Raw genomic sequence first — 15150 nt, 5'->3', positions numbered from 1 at the left:
GCCATGGCGCAGTGCGCTGCGCCGCTCTGGGCCTCTAGCGGGCCGTGGTGGCTTGATGAGCCGTGCGACACACCGGCAATTCCCGCTCGAAAATCCTATCCATCTTCCACTAGATTTGTAGTCCATATATCTTCCAGTATTAGAGATTCGTGCTACGGTTATAATTACATCCGAGATAGCGCTGCACGTGGGCGCCAGGCATATACCTGCACACAGCAGCATGCGCTTGGAGCAGGGGGCAATGAATATCCACGTGTCACAATCCAAAGAGAGAGAGGATGGGAAGTTTAACAGATTCCCAAACTTCAATCGACGTTTTCTTTTCAACCATAGATCTAATTAAACATCCATTTGAACCATAGTATCCGTTGAAATTAATCCAATAAAATGAGATCCAATATGCTATTTTTATTTTTTTAATCGAACAGTTTAACATTTTAATATACTAGTTCAACAATTTAATATATAATTATAACATTTGCAACATACTGTTTCAATATTTTTCTAAAAAATGTTGAATTAATTTTTCCAAAGTGTCAAATTATTTTATCTAAAATGTTGAATCGGCTTGACAATATTGTTGAATCCATTAAAAAAGTTAAGTAAAAGGACAAAGTACTAGACTAGTCTAGCTTCCGTGCTTGATGACAATACCATCACTGTTTGTTGGCTGCCGCTTTACCGTTGCAATGCCTTCTCTCCCCTCTCTCATCGTTCTGTTGTTCTCGATACAAGCGCAAGAAGACTGAGTTGGGCTGGGCCGTGCGGGCAGGTGAGCCGATCTGGACTGTGCGACAAGTCGATTAACTATCTTCCGGACGACACATAGGAACCCCCATTCCAACCGACCACAAAACTCTAGCACGCGTTGCGTTAAGCAGTAACAACAAATGCAATAGCGCACTGCTGCTTGCTTACATTAATAACGAAGCTAAGGCCGGTTTCAGTGGGGACCAAGACTATGAACTAGTTAACCGAGCCAGAGGAGTGTCATGAGGATGATACTTCTCTCATATCTTATGATACTCTCACTTCTCTCTCTTGTGCCATATCAGTAAATTTAATATTTATTACACTTCCATGACACTTTCATTGAGATTAACCTAATAAGGGCAGCGTCTGGAGATATTAGTATGCGTGTATAATAAGCATGTATTGGATCTGCTTTCACTACTACAGACCGGCCCATTTGTCCTGGTTCCAAATGGCCAGTTGTCCCGATTTTGGAACCGGGATTCGGCTGCCGGGAGGCTTTTGTCCCGGGAAGATAATAGTATGTGTGTATAATAAGCATGTGTTGGATCTACATTCACTACTACAGATCGGCCCATTTGTCCCGGTTCCAAATGGCCAGTTGTCCCGGTTTTGGAATCGGGATTCGGCTGCCGGGAGGCTTTTGTCCCGGGTGGTAGAACCGGGACTAAATATCCCTCATGCTAAATTTTTTTTGCATCCCGCGGGATTCGAACCTAAGACCTATTGCCTAGCGCATGGTTTTCTTACCAACTCACCTAAATAGTACATATGACTCAGTAAAGACCTAAATAGTACAAATGACTCAGTAAAGAGTAACTTTCTTTTAAACTATCATGTGGAGAGGCCTTTTGTCCGGGTTGGTAACACCAACGGGGATAAAAGGGTCACCCTTTAGTCCGGGTTGGTGTTACCAACCAGAACAAAAGGGTTGGGCCTTTTATCCCGGATGGAGCTCTTTTGTCCCGGTTGGTGCCTCCAACCGGGACAAAAGTCCTATGTCCCCCGCTGGCCCGGCTAGCCGTTGGACCCGGGACAAAAGCCACCTTTTGTTTTGGACCTAAAAGCAGTCGGGACAAATGACTTGAAACAAAGACTTATTCTGTAGTAGTGATTGAAATCCTCTCATCAACTCAAGTAAACTTGTACAATAATTTTCTCAACTTTTAATTTGTTAAAAACTGAAAATCCCATGCGTGTGAATGTGCTGTCCTTGTAGTGCCACTAGCATACGCGTGTCAGTGTGTGTGAACCATCGCGGGAACCAAAAGCAACCGGGCGCCACCGCGCCAGGGACCAAACAAATCGCTAGTAGACAGCACATCAAAACCACGCATTATTTATTTCATGAAACAGTGCTGGCTTAACGTCTGATCAGCCAAATCAGCCGGAGTACCTGGACGGGTGTCAGGACCCTGTAGTCTACCGGGGGAGTGGGCGTGAGTCTGAGTTGGGCTGCGCTCAGCCTACTAAGGTCAGTGCTAAGAATAGTACATGGCCAGTGCAAGCCAGTCTGCTGACTCTTGAGCAATGCAATAGCTCTCGTTGGTTGCCACGATACTAGTAGGTAGCCCTGGGAATGGGCCATAATCCTGCCCCAACCCTGATCTAGCCCTAGCTAATTAAATAGTTGGCCCTATTCTTATCCAGTTCTTCAAATAATTAGTTTTATTGTATCCAATCTCATCCTTTAAATAATATCATCCTAGTCTAGCCCTAATCCTATATATGCCCATGGGCCAATCCATTTTTACTAAAAGAGCACAGCGCGTGGTTTGTCAAAACAACAGTACAATGGATTGGCATATGCGTGAGCAGAGCAATGGATGACCTCGCAGCCCGTGAGCTGTCATTCTGCCACCAACAGTACAAGCCAGCGTGGCTCAACAAAACAAATATACATATCAGGTTGGTCCACCACACGTCACAAATAAATAGCAAACAAAATAGCTGTCAACAATGAGTAACCAAATAAATTAGAAAATTACATCCACACCATCTTAAGGAACTTAACAAAGTTAAAAGATACAGCCCACATGACTGTACTAGTAGATAAGTATCGGATTCCATTGAAGATGGTCTGTTCTTAGCTAGCCTACTACAATCTGTCAACAATGAATTGGTCAGCAGCTGGACTACATAGATGCAGAAACATCTCTCTCCCAGATATGACGTCAAGGGGCAAAGTCCAAATCCCCATTGTTGGAAGCATCACCAGTGTAAGCCATTAAATATATCAAAAAGATACCACACATCCATACGTGCAAGCAAAAATGGTAGTAAAGCAGAAATGGTTAGTAAATCATACATCCACAGACAGGTTCTTCAACGGTACCATTTGACACACAGCAGGTAGAGGCAGGGGCGTAGACAGGGGGGGCAGGGGCCTGGCCCCCCTATGGCTCCTAAATTTACATTGAAAATTTGAATTTTGATTAAAATTTTATATAAATTAGTATGGTTGGCACCCCTAATAATGAAAAAAATAAATTCCTGGCTCCGCCCCTGGGTAGAGGGAGCAAACACAACGCAGCAAGGGCAAAGCTCCACGCAGCCCTGCTGCCACGTGCACACATCAGCAGGCACACCGCCAACAGCTTTCAACATATTAGACAAACTAAGCCATAGTCCACAGAGTGGATGCAAAAACACTAGCAGAGGATCTACAATATCATCCTCTTCCTCTGGTGAAGCAGATGCTTGTCAAGGAGCAAAAAGGAGTGTGAGAATGCTGGGTGCTCACACTTCAAAGGGAGGAGTGTGGCTGGTTGTCCTTGGTGGGGATACCCTCTCATAAGCATCGGACGGTGATTTCAAGTCTGACGCTATAACAATTGTCTATGAGAAAACTGATAATACTTTTCCATCAATACATTCACTACGGGAACCAGTGTGTTTGCCGTGTGCCGGAAGCACACGGCAAAGGCTCAAATACACACGGCAAAACCTTTGCCGTGTGTTGCACACGGCGAACAGGCATCGGCAAAGACGACCTTTGCCGTGTGCAACTTGTCGGGCACACGGCAAAGGCTTTGCTGTGTGCACTTTTGATACTCGGCAAAAAAATGGACCAGAAATAAAAAAATCCGCCCCGCCCCGCCGCCACTGCCCCACCCCCGCCGCTGCCACCACCACGCCGCTAGGGACGCCACCACCAACTGCCCGCTGCTGCCCTGCCTGCCACCGCATGCCACCAGGCCGCCAGCACCGGAAGTCGCCGCCCGCCGCTGGAGCCATCTCCCCCTCCACCGTCGATGTTGAGCACCGGAGGAAGAGGTCGTCACCGTCGCCGTCCCCTGGTGCGGCCTCCCGCCGAGGAAGGAGGGTCCTGGGCCGTGGATCCGGCAGTGGGAGAGGAGAGGTAGGGGGCCGCGCGCCGGAGGAGGAGGAGGAGGAGCAGGGGAAGCCGCCACCGTCACCGGAGAAGGAGGACCAGAGGCCGCCGCCATCGCGCCGGGAGAGGAGAGGGAGGCGCCTCACGGCGAGCCGGCTGGAGGAGGCCGGCTGGGCGCCAGTCCTGTCCGCGGCGCCCATCCAGATCCGGCGCTTTGTCCGCGGCGGGAGAGGAGAGGGAGGGGGCTGCGCGCCGAAGGCCAGAGCAGCCACTCCGTGCACGCCGGATCTGGATCCGACCAGAGCAGTCGGGGCGGTGGCGCCGGCGGAGAGGAGGGAGGGGTGGCGGTGGCGGCGGCGGAGAGGAGAGGAGGAGAGGAGGGAGGGTGGGGGAGGGCGGCGGCAGGAGTGGGAGGTCGAGGGGTAGGGTTTTATGGTGGGAGAGGGGCGTGTGTGTTGGGCCGGGCTGGGGTGTTTGTTGGGCCGGATAAGTTTGCCGTGTGCCCCACATTAAACACACAGCAAAGACTTTCCCGTGTGCCCTAGGGTCTGGCGCACGGCAAAGATTCGTTATTTTATGCTGTCATTTTTAACTAAACCATCTCGAGTTAAACTAAAATTTACTGAATACACTTTAAATATCTTGAAAATCTAACTCAACATTTTCTATTTCATTATTAGATTGGAAAAAATCATTATTTTATGCAAAATTAGCTAAAGTTCAATGTATTTCCCATGATATTGTTTAATTGCAAAAAAAATTAAAATTATCAAAGAAAATCGAAAAATAGCCAAACTTTGGCATGGATGAATGTAAGATATGTATTACATGCATAAAAAGTTTCCAAGTCAACAGCCAAATTGACCGCCACTTTCGCTTCAAATCTCAACGCCTCATATTCAACTATATAGATCCTTTATGGAGGTGCTTCGATTTATAAGGAGAACAGGTGATAACTTGTGCGAAACTTTTTCAAATTTTTACCATGGCGTCCACGTATGAAATCATGATATCATTACAAATTTCACATTTTTCAGACTTCATTTGCTTTTTATAGAAATTTAAAACTGTCGGGCCACATGCTCGAGGGCATGGTTCATGATCAAGAACTTCAAATTTTCCATTCATTTTTTGGATATGGTCTCACATGGGATCTCATGATGTGAATATAATTTTTTTGTTTCATTATTACTCCATGTAAAAGTATTGCATTTCAAACTTCACTTATTCTATGAAATTTCATTTCTTTAAATAAAAAAGTTAAATATAGCAAAAGATCAAGAAAAACTACCAAAATATAATTTAGAGTCCCACATAAAATATCAAGTTATCCATAAAAGTTGCAATGGCAGAATCAAGATTTTTGGAGAATGTTTTGCCGTGTGCCAACACTTTGCCGTGTGTTTTTGATGTAGCACACGGCAAAAATGTAACCTTTGCCGTGTGTCTTTTGTTTGCCGTGTGTCAGTCGTCCCGGCACACGGCAAAGCTAGGCTTTGCCGTGTGCCCAACTCTTTGCCATGCGCTGCACCTTCGACACACGGCAAAAAAGGCGTTTGCCGTGTGCCCGACATATGGCACACGGCAAAGGCTTTGGCACACGGCAATCAGGCCGTTTCCCGTAGTGATTATACATTAGCTGGGCACCGCTGGAACAGTTGTGAAAAAGATGACAATGAAAACTGCAAGAAACGACCAATAAAAATCAACACTCACCTTTATAGCAGCAGCTAACGCATCTAGTTGGTTACCATCAGAACTGACCACAAGTCCATCAATGTGTACAGATCCCAGCATACCTTTCCCTCAACAACAATTAGGGATGACAGATCAATTGCAGCACCTGAAATATGATTTGATGCATTGTAGTCAGTTAAATGGCAACAAAATATTGATGGTATGAGTTTGAATTGAAAAGAAACTGTATAAAAGCAAACAGGCGGTAACAAATGAGAACCAATCTCTCGTCAAAAAATTTCTAAGAACATTCACAGCTACGGGAGGTCAGTAACTAACAGCACACGCAAATCACATTTATATGAAATGTATGGTGCCTGGCAGAAGTAATGGCATGCGTTGTGACTTTGTGTTTGTATACAACCTCTTATTATAACATTAAGTACTACACCTGGAATTAAATAGGCATGAAACTAGCAAGTGATTGTGAATTTAGGATGACGTGTGATACGGTTCTAGCTCGTTTGTCCAATTAAATTTTCTTAAACAGAATGAAGTCTGAAAAGGAGCAAAAGTAATATTAAGTGCGTTTTACAATGAAGTCTGTGAGGGGCTGAAAATGAAGTCTGAACACACGCAAACAGAATGAAGTCTGAAAATGAAACCTGCAGATAAGCCAGGCAGCCAGCCGCGGCTCACTGTGAGGAGATGAACACGTGCGTGATCTCGACGCCTGGAGCTTCTTGGTCACCTGTGGAATCCGCCGGGAAGGGATCGGAGTTGTTGGCTGGCCTGTGAGCTCCCTCAGGTCCTCAAGCAAGAACAGCCGCCGCCTGCAGCCTGCAGATCCAGATCAAAAGAATTAGGGGCGGGTGAATGCGCGTGGGGATCAAGAGCAGTAGCGTGAAATCAAAAGAATTAAGGGAGGATCTCAGCCTTTTCCTCACCAGCCGTGGCGCCCGAGAAGGTGCAGGCGGCGAGGTCCGGAGCCGCGAAGTCTAGCGGTACAGGAGGGAGGCACCGCGCCGGCCTTCTTGGGGTCGACACCGCCGGATGTCGGACGGGGAAAAGAACCGCGCGACGTCCAGGAGGGAGGCGAGCGCCAGCAAGGCCGTCGATGGCCGTCGACGAGGTGGAGCCGCGGAGCACACGCGAGCGGCGGCGGCGACGGCGCCCTCGCAGACGCCCAGCCTAACCCTACCACGATGAGGAGTCATGTTGCCGTTGGATACCCTTACCCATTCTCCAAATCCACACCCCGTGAAACGGGTAGGGTATGGACACAAAATAATACACCCATTTATAGAAGGGTAGGATATGGGTATCCCCGTCATAGAAAGGGTACGGGCAGGGTCCCCGTCTCTACCCGTTGCTCCATCTTCTTCAACGTTAGTCATCAGTTGGTGGCTCGTGTGCAAGAGCTTACCTGTCTCCATCGCCTCTTCCGCGCTCGTCCAATCCCACTGCGTCGCTCGCCGTGTGCACACCTGTGCAAGCAGGCAAGATCCATGCGGAGCTCAGGCAAAGCTAGGATACCTCTGCAGACATCATCATACTGCAACGGGAAATCCTAGGCTCGAGTGGATGGGATAAGGATGAGAAGCAATGGCAATAAGCACGAGAGCATGCAGATGGCAAGAGACGCGAGAACACTGAACCATAAACGAGGGAGGATTTTATAAAGAGGAACCATTGATGAGTTCACGGGTGCTCAGCGCCAATGGGTACTGATCCGTCATTCGGAGCTCTCGATGCTGCCGGCCGGCTGGAGCAGGTCGTACTTGGCAGGAAGAATGAAGAGCATCTCAATGCTCAGCGCCAATAGATGCGGCTCAGCATGAAGAGCATGGCCGCCATGGTGCCCTGCAGATAGATCGCCATGGCCACACGTCCACTGCCGCTCGCGGCTGGCCGCCGTGGTGCCCTGCAGATACGATCGCCATGGCCACACGCCCACTGCGAGCACGCCGCGTCCGCGTCCGGCGGACGGAGCGGCGGCGGGCACTACTGCGCCGCCGGCGAGTTGGTGAAGTGCGGCGCCTCATGCTCACGATACCTCGGCCAATGGCGCAGAAAATGCATCAGATGCTGGAGGCTTTAATTCATGAAAGTATATTGATGTGTTGCTGGAGGCTTTAAATTTTATCCAATTAATTATCTGCTATCCAATGAGTATGGATAATTGGATGTGGATAAATTTGGGGAGGGTATAGAATGGGTAATTAAATTCTGGATAAGGGTGTGGATAAACGCAAGATTGCCCATACCCTCCCCAACGGCAACGCGAAGGAGGAGTCCTTTTCTATTATCCACGGGCCAGGCCCTTAGTTTCTATCCATGGGCTAGTATGGACCAAGTCCAAAATTCAGACTGCGCCGATTCTTTTGAAGCACGGCCCAATCCAATCCTACCCTTCATCTGAAAAGCCCAAAACAAATCCTAAAATCGTTGCCCATTAGTTAGGAGGCCCACGAGGCCCTCGGATTTTCACGGCCCACCATTAGGCCTACTAGTAGGTCCAAGCTTGCATTGGTTAAATGATGTTTGGTTTGGCTGGCTTGTTTGGGAACAATCACCCTCTCTTTGGTAAGGTGAGTTGTGGCCAGCCGGTCGGCTTGTGACCGCGCTTTTTTTATTTGAGATCCTGTGCTTTGCCGGGTATGATGAATAATGAACGAATCGATCCCCCAACTTGCTTCTGTTCTTCATCTTCTGGCTGCTGTTCTTCCTCTATCCACTCTGATTTCCCCATTTCTTCCCTCATACTCTAGCTTCCTACACCAGATAGCACAACATACGTTGTAGTAGTAACACCACTTCAAAGCGTTTCCACATGGGCTCGTAAATATGCTTCATGTGATGTTTTTGAGAACATGTCAAATTGTCACGATATTAAAGACGCTTATTACATCAATAGTGTTGTAAATACATTTCTTAACATGTTATTTGATATCGTCTCAAAATGACACACACTTCTAAGCATTGTTAATCTATAGACACATTGTAAAACGTATCAGACATTCGTCTATATTCATGTAAATGCGTTTTTTTGACATAATTGTAAAAAAAGACAAATTGATACAAATTTGGACATGTTTTCAAATGTGAGTAGTGTGTTGACACGTTGTAAAACATATCAAATAACTTTTGGCATTTTTAAGTCACAAAAATAAATGGAAAAATAAAAAAGGATATAGATAGGAATCGAACCTGACAGATGTCTAGGGTCAACACAAGTAGAAGATCCAACCACCACACCACTAGTCCTTTTGAATTTGTTTTTGGCATTACACTCATTTAACAATGTCCAGTGGAGCTAAAAATGGTAAAAATAAATGTCCAACAGTGCTAAAACAGTAAAAAGGTGAACAAATAGCGCAGACAAAAGATTCGAACCTTCAACCTTGTGGCCGTGTTTAGTTTGTGAATTTTTTTGGCTTTAGCTACTATAGTACTTTCGTTTTTATTTGGTAATTAGTGTCCAATCATGAACTAATTAGGCTCAAAAGATTCATCTCATCATCTACAGATAAATTGTGCAATTGGTTATTTTTAAACTACATTTAATGCTTCATGCATGTGTCTAAAAATTCGATGTGACGGGAAATCTTGAAAATTTTTGGGAACTAAACAGGGCCTCAGCAAAGATGATAGGAATCACAAAAATGGGTTTTTGTTAAATTTGGCGCTAAAGCATATGTTGACAGCCAAAATTGGCATCAATTGGTCTGACCAAGCGGTCTGACCGGTCTGGTGCTGTAGTTGATCCGGCAAGAGCCCGACCGGTCTGATCGGTGGGTCCAACCGGTCGGACCGATCCATGAGGAGAACGAGTACAATTAGGGAATTTAATAGATTTTGATCTGTAAAAAGAATTTTTTGCGGGGTAAGTCTTCCCCACCCTATAAATATAAAGGGCCATGGCCGATTGAGGGATGCAACCCAATCGAATATATCAAAAACACATCTTTTATCTTTTTACCTTACTCTCTTTACCCTAGCTTTTCCAACCTCGACATGCTGTTTTTCCCTCATCTCCATGGTGTTTGAAGACACCCTAACTGGCCTGCCGAGCCTAGGGCAACCCTACGTGTGCTTGCCCCGACGGGGTCCCTCCTAGGTGAGCGTTCGTCGGATCGTCGTCGTTCTGCACGGTGACCGGTCTAACCGCTCCACGCTGGAGGTGCTGCAAGGAGCCCCTCCTCGCGTCGCGCAATCTTGCGCATTCGTGTGTTGACCAGAAAAGGCGTCAACAAGAATGACTATGCATCTAACTGCGATGACTCGCTAGAGCTTCTTATTAAAATGCCTCGGCCCGCTTTGGATGAAAATAGCTAGGCATCAGGATGGGTCTGGTGTGGAGGTCGGACTCAAATTTGACTCTGTCTTAAAAACTTAAAATTTTGCTATAGAATCTATGCACATAAAAATTCTCTAATGATGTACTTCTAATATGTATCACGCAGTTTAAATTTTGTGAAACATGGAGCTCATCTTGATGCTTTGAAAATTCAATGAAGTTTGAATGCTTTCTTTCTTCAACATTTCAAAGTTCAATTTTTTTCTGAGTATCAACTTCAAAAGGTAGTGAAATTGGGCTCTGTGTACTCTCCTCCACCACTATATGTCAATTTTTATAACTTTTTTATCCATGTTGCTACCTCAATTGAGTGAAAAATAGGTAAGAAAGAAAAACCCGATAAAAAGAAATGCAAAAATCGCTTGTGAAACCGCCGAGGGAGGTAAACAAATGATTTTAATAGTTGGGGGAGACTAGATACCCGGATTTATAGTTGAGAGTCCCAAATCAGACTTTTACGATAGTTGAGGGAGGAAAAGTAATTTTTCTTTCCAAGTATCAAATATAACATCAAGCTTTTTGTGAGTACAACAGCCATCACGTAAGTTCATCCGAAAAAACAACAGTGCTGCTGGATCATCAGAATGGGTCAAACGAGTGGTATGCTGGACAACACAACCACTCAACGGATGATTGGCAGCCATGGTGAGCCTTTAACCAAGCGTGGCCCCATAACTCCGTCGTCATTTCATTTTGTCCCCTTTCATTTTTCCGGTCCCGCCCAATTCCAGCTGTTCGCACCCTGCATTGAACTGAATGCCTAATGCCTAGCTAAATTGCATTGGTAACTTGGAACTCTACATGCACATCCTTTCTGTTGTGGTGGTTCTGTCCATCCATATATATCACCATACACACGTAGCAGTGGAACTGAGAAATGTGGACATGCGAGAGAGGAAATGTGGAGGTAACAATGTCTAATGTGGACTACTAGATATTCACAAGGTCGTAGGCTTGTGGTAGTATATAAAGAGATACATTGGGAGAAGGCTGCACGTGGCATGAGTATAAATGCATGTTATTAAGAACGAATAAATGTGGGAGATAAAGTGACATGATATATAGGTGCAAATTTACTAAAAACACATTAACAGAAATGGAAAATCGTATCTGGCTTAGCTTTACTCAATAAAAAACCACCATCTACGTACAAAGTGGCGGTACCTCAATCAGTGTTTAAAATAGCGGGCTAAGGCATTTAATGTTTGGTGTTTGTAGAGGCTAAGAAAGGCTATAGCGGTCTATAACCTAGCTAATCCATTTAGCATTTCTATAAATACCATGTGTTGAGAAATTGGCGCCCCTAACCTTGACACTGACTAACGAGAAGTTGTACATAAATAGTTTGATATCACTTCTTCTGTGGATCCTATGCTCACACTACACCAAAAAGACATTCACCTAAACACTAATATGAGAGAACAACTCTATATGAAAATTTAACTCTTTATTCACCATAACTTAGTACAACACATGACTCTTGCACTCTTTATGTGACTACCTACCACGACACCACTACACTAGATGGCAACCTTGCCATCTCCTACTTGAGACCTCTTATGCCATGGTATGGCAAGAGGGGAGGGGAGTACCCCTATTTATAGGACACCATGACTCATATGGTTTTTTCATATGTCCATCTTCTGCACACTTCTTTACAAATATCTAACTCTAGAATTTTCTTAATACTTATCTAACCATACAAATATCTAATTTCTAGAGTATTCCATGTTTCACCAAGAACCATGGTGACCATTGTTCATGCATACTCTCTAATCTTCTAGGAGCTTCTCACAATTATGCATTTCTATTTCAACATCATGCATAAATCTTTGAGTAATTTTGCATATAAACATGAAATCCAGAAAATTTCATGAACTGAAGTACGTCTTAGACTTCATTCCCTCATTACATCGTTGACGAAATACTAAATTTTGTAAATGACAAAGTTCAATACTAAAGTAACAATAAATAAAGGCTAATTTATATGATTTAGCTGGCTAAATAACCCTTAATTTAGCGGTTATAGCGGGATATAGCCCGCTACTAGCGGATTTAGCCTTTTAGGGCTAAGAGACGGATGTCCTAGCTTTTTCCTCTCCTAAAAGCTATAGTAGGCTATAGCGGTGGCTATAGCCAGTTATTTAGAACCTTGACTGATAAGATTTTTTATGGTCAAACATGCCCATCTAGTTTCGAGCCCCTAACTCAACGCGGATGGTCCTTTTTCTTAGATTTATTTCATGAATTAACCAGTGCCTTTGTTTAGAGGTACACAACGTGTCATTTGATAGGGAGAAACATACGGTGATTTCGTTATTCATAAAATATGCTGGGTTAGTTTCTACGAGGTACTAATAAAAGCACAATTGCATGCGTGTATCCTAGAAATGAGTGTGCATGCATTTTTTTTGAGTGTGCCCGCTATACCTGACGATTGATAATGTTTAGAAGCGCTATAGCAACTACAGTTGGGTTGATATAATCCACTAGTTTGAAAATGCCCAAGTTTCAATTTGTATGGAAAGCTCTCAACTCAACACAAGTTGCTCAAGTTTTAGTTTAAAATCTAAATTCCGTGCGTGTGAACTATGGCAGAGCTAGGGTTTCGAGCAGGGTCCAAGAATTCATTTTTTAAACCTCTCACTGCAGTGCAGTTAGTTCAAACAATAATCATAGGCCAAATTCATTTTCTGCTAATATTGACTATTAGGGTTTGGTCAACTGGTTGAGGATTTTTTTATAGGAGCTATTTGGAAAATTGATTTTTTGAAAGATAACCATTGTTCTCAGTCTACCAGCAGTTTCAATTACAACGATGCCTTGTATTTTATACGGTAAAACTTGTTAAGATAAGACTTCAATACAAGGAGATCAATCTTCAAGTTTGATAGTGTGAACATGAAGTGCTTGCAATTGCAGCGCTGCAGGCCAGCCACCCACATCCTAATGCGTGAGAGAGTAGTTCGACTGAAGGTGCAGCCAGCGCGTGGCGCTGCGGAGACTGACCGACCGAGGAGATCGAGTTCGCCGGGACGAGCATGGTTCCTGATGCTACTCATTCTGAGCAAAACTGAGCACACAGTGAACTCTGAGACTCTGGCATATAGTATATATATATTGAACTACAACTTCATATAGTTGCAAGTATAGTTAACACTTGATATCGGGAGGTGTATATTGTATGCGTGTAAACATATATTGGATCTGCATTGAAATTCTTTGACCAACTCAAGTAATAAACACGCATTTACAATTTATTTTAATAAATCTCTGAAAATCCCGTCCGTGTTAATGCGACGTGCTTGCAGCAGTGCTAGTAGCCACATGCGTGTCAGTGTGCGTGAACCATCGCCTCAACCAAAAGTGGCTGGCTGCTGGTGGCTGTGTGGATCCGTGGCCCAAATTAAACCGGCCGGCCGCCAGGGATCAGACAAAATAAAAGATGTCACGCATTTATGATCTTATTATTTGGCCAACAAATGGAGCCTTCATATTCGCTCTCAAGGTATAGAAATTTCCACATTAATCAGAGAAAAATAAAAAAATAAAAAATACCCACCACTGCCATTATGATAAAAATTAGCCTAAAATACCGCTGTGCCTATTAAAAATCACCCACCAATACCATTAAAAAAAGTTAAATATAAAATACCATTTAGCTATGTATAAATTATAAACACATACTATTATTTTATTATTTGGCCAACAAACCGAGCCTCCACGTTCGCTCTCAAGGTCTAGAAATTCCCACGTTAATAGGAGAAAAATAAAAAAATAAAAATTACCCACCACTGCTATTACGATAAAAAATAGCCTTACCCACCACTGCCATTACGATAAAAATTAGCCTAAAATACCCGTGTGCCTAACTAAAAATCACCCACCAATGCCATTACAAAAAATTAAATATAAAATATCATTTAACTATGTATCAGTTACAAACATATACTATTAATAAAATCTAAAGCTAACAACAATCAATCAAAATAAAAATAAAATAAGAATAATTATATGTATAATATTATTAAAGCTAAACAAATCAAATTGTTATTACAAGTAGATCATATTTGAATTGTTTTAACCAACAATAAGACATAATTTACGATAATGAATAGGGTGATGTATGGTAACAAATAGTATAATTTTTCAAAAATAGTAAGGATACTATGATACACAAATTTTAAAATTTTTAATACTACCCGCGCAAATGCGCGGGCCATGCGCCTAGTTTTCTAGTAGACAACACACACTGACTATTTGATGAAACAGTGCTGGCTTAAATTTTCATCAGCCGAACCGGACAGTTCCCGGCCGCGGACAGCAGAACGCACCACCAAGAGGTGAGGCGTAGCGCAGGCAGCGCAACAACGCCCAGGCGGAGAGCGATGGACGGACGTACACACTTGTCTCTGCACTGCTAAGTGCCTGCTGCACGAGCAAGCGTCTGCACTGCTAAGTGCCTGCTGCACGAGCAAGCGAAGCTTGACGAAAGGCGCCGCCATTAGCTCGCTCTCGCTGAGACATGGTTCTGATGCTACCCATTCTGATCGATTTGAGGCAGGTGCACGGAAATACAATGTCTACATTTGACCCCAATATATTGTTACGAGAGGAAATATATATGAAAAATAAATTGAACTCGTAAAAAGGTAAATCGGTAGGCAAAATCATTTACTGATGGCTGGTCTCTCCAGTCCCGCCGAGGAGCACCAAGGTTCTGCACAACCTATTCTATCTATACAGTCGTTCTGAGCATGGGCCCATCTTGTAGTATTATTTGTAGGAGATTGATGTGGGTTAAAATGGAAGTAATAATTGAACGCCTATCTGTATTCCTTATTCACTTTGCTATACTTGACATTTGCGCTTTTCACTAAGTTTTCTCTAGCATATGATTGCGTTTCTAGACAGCCATTACCAGAGACGACGAAGCGCGTGCTCATCTTTGCTTGATGGGAGCATCTTAATTAGTTGGATCAAGCGTTAAGCTAGAATCGAGCATGCTGGATCAAGCTGAATGGCA

General features: G+C 44.0%; 1 long non-coding RNA gene across 4 annotated transcripts; it reads right to left on the bottom strand.

Moving 5' to 3' along the window:
• Positions 1 to 3269: 3269 nt before the first annotated feature.
• LOC120691217 lies at positions 3270 to 7017 on the bottom strand. Of its 4 annotated transcripts, none has more exons than XR_005682153.1 (4): positions 6712 to 7017; positions 6430 to 6604; positions 5804 to 5930; positions 3270 to 3602 (listed from the first exon to the last, which is right to left on the bottom strand). It is a non-coding gene; the product is annotated as an uncharacterized LOC120691217 (long non-coding RNA). The 4 variants fall into 4 exon arrangements; XR_005682152.1 differs by having other exon boundaries at positions 3270 to 3578; XR_005682154.1 differs by having other exon boundaries at positions 3270 to 3572.
• Between the last annotated feature and the right edge of the window lie 8133 nt (positions 7018 to 15150).

The sequence above is a fragment of the Panicum virgatum genome, chromosome 9N (genome assembly GCF_016808335.1).
Source record: "Panicum virgatum strain AP13 chromosome 9N, P.virgatum_v5, whole genome shotgun sequence".
Lineage (NCBI taxonomy): Eukaryota > Viridiplantae > Streptophyta > Magnoliopsida > Poales > Poaceae > Panicum > Panicum virgatum.
Note: the sequence above shows the minus strand (reverse complement) of the source record. Positions and strands in the feature narration are given on the sequence as shown.